The sequence below is a fragment of the Terrapene carolina genome, unplaced genomic scaffold (assembly GCF_002925995.2).
Source record: "Terrapene carolina triunguis isolate 2854851 unplaced genomic scaffold, T_m_triunguis-2.0 Scaffold139, whole genome shotgun sequence".
In the NCBI taxonomy this organism is placed as follows: domain Eukaryota; kingdom Metazoa; phylum Chordata; order Testudines; family Emydidae; genus Terrapene; species Terrapene triunguis.
Genome location: NW_020664490.1, coordinates 2429675 through 2432014, shown reverse-complemented (window position 1 = coordinate 2432014; position 2340 = coordinate 2429675). Strand labels below are relative to the sequence as shown.

The window sequence follows — 2340 nt, the reverse complement described above, 5'->3', positions numbered from 1 at the left end:
TTAATTGTCATATTTGAATTCAGCACATCAAAATACATAATAAATAGTACATTTTATCTCTGACGCAGACGACTTCTCAAAAATTGTAGACCAATGTTATGTACCACTCTTAACATGTTCAAGGGCTTTTCCAAAAGACCATGCACATTGTACATTTTTACAGGTTTTGGTATCAGCAACAAGTTAGTTACAATCATTAGCAATAACATCAGTCTTATCACAAGTTTACATTTACAGTCATTTTTGTCATGCCAAGCCTTTTGCTTAGACAAATCATTCTTTAGGTCATCTTGTTCAAAATCCCTTTTGAACCTTTGTAGCTTTTTCTTGACCGCAGGATCTTCCTTAACATAGGCTTTCAGTTTAACCACTTCTTTGGGGTTTTGGTATTTTAGGGTTAACCTGTGGCTTTTATTTGCAAGGTTTAATCGTTCCCTTCCTCCCTGTCCAGGAGGGTCGAAATCTGAACTCTTTTGTGTAACAGAATCCATTGGCTGGGTGGGTGTGTCCTCTTTGCTAGTGGCTATGGGCAAGTCTTTCTCCCCCCAGTCAGTCAAGTTAATTTGCATCAACACAGACTCTAGCTTGTTTACTAGTTTTCAGATCCTCAAGCTTTACCAATTCCAAGGCTGGACTCTGTCTTAAAGAGATACCAACCATTTTCACTAGCATGTTAGACTCAAGGTTCTTTTGTCCTTCCCTTACCAACCTCTGCTTCCACATGGAATCAGATGTCAAGTCCACTAAGAGATTACAAGTCATATCCAAAATATCTAGAGATGAGAGTTTGCCTGCTCTCCCCTGCATCCTTGTGGGTTCAGTTATAAGGCTTTCTGCTCTGAAAAACCAGAAACCTGATCTTTCCTCAGTCCTTGAGTCACAGACTGCTTATTTAAAGAATCAACATGGAGACATTCATGTCCCAACAACATTGTTTCCCCAACAAGTGGGTTAAGCTTATAGGGCTGTTTAAACTCCCTAACAATTTTTATTCCGTCTGAAATCTTCTCACAGCTATTCAAACTGGATTTTTTTCAAAGCAAATTCAGCGGATTCATTTTCATTTGAAAGACTTCAGCCATTAGGCACCAACACACTTTCCTCAGAAGAGAGACTGTTTACTATCAACAATGGCACATTAAGAGTCAATGGAAACAATTCCTTTTCACAGACTTCAAAGACTTCAATAAGAAATTCAGTTCCTTCTACAATATCATGCACTGCAACAGATTCTTTCTGAGCTTTATTTATGTCCAGAACAGACTTTGGCACAACAGACAAATCACCTCACTCCTTCCGAGTTTCACTTACATCCAGAATCACCTCTGGCCCATCAGGAGGATTTTTACACAACCTCCTTTCAGGTAACCTGCTAGACTTCATAGTCAAAAGATTAGAAACATTCTCTTCCTTGTTACAAGTTTCCACAATGTTAGTGGGTAACACAGTCAAATCACCTTCATGCTTTCCTTGTGCCCTGGCTAGGATATCACCCTGATCAGCCAAGGTTGTCATATCTTTACCCAGCAACACACTAGCAACAGGCAAAATAGAAGCACCAGAATCGCTTGGTCTCTGGGAGCTATTTATGACATCAACTGAATGCAACCTGGTTACAATGTCATTACCCCTAGCAGACACAAATTTAGGACCAGGGCCGGCTCCAGGCACCAGCACAGCAAGCAGGTGCTTGGGGTGGCCAATGGGAAGGGGTGGCACGTCCGGCTCTTCGGCAGCGGGTCCCTCAGTCCCCCGTGGAGGGAAGGACCTGCCGCCGAATTCCACCGAAGAATGAAGCGGCGGCGGTAGAGCTGCCACTGAAGTGCCGCCGATCGCGGCTTTTTTTTTTTTTTTTCCCCCTTGGGCCGGCAAAACCCTGGAGCCAGCCCTGTTTAGGACCATTTCCTTCCTGGGCTTTAGTTGTATCCAGAATCAATTCTGAGTCAACTGATAAATTTTCAACCATCATAGGCTGACAGGCTTCTTCTGACTGCTTTACAGACACAGAACTAGAGTCAAACTTTTTCTCAGCAGGCATGCTGCTATTCAAAACAGACAAACAATTGGAGACATCTTTTTCTTTGTCCCAGCACCCATGGCTGATTTCAGACACATACCTGGAGAGTGAGACAGCTTCCTTACCAGGCAAGTTGTCACTCCCAACAGATAAACTGCTATTCTCGACAAATAGTGTCTCATTACACTGAGCTACTTTAAGCACATCACTTTTACCTGGGTCAGGCTCACTTTTACAAACTTCACTAGCCAACAATTCATCACTCATAAAAAAATTACCTTTTTCTTCCTCAATTAGGGCTTTAATCTGATCACCAACTTTAA

General features: G+C 42.2%; 1 pseudogene; it reads right to left on the bottom strand.

The window, feature by feature from the left end:
- LOC115271235 overlaps positions 1–491 on the bottom strand; it is a 53807-nt pseudogene extending 53316 nt beyond the window's left edge.
- Between the last annotated feature and the right edge of the window lie 1849 nt (positions 492–2340).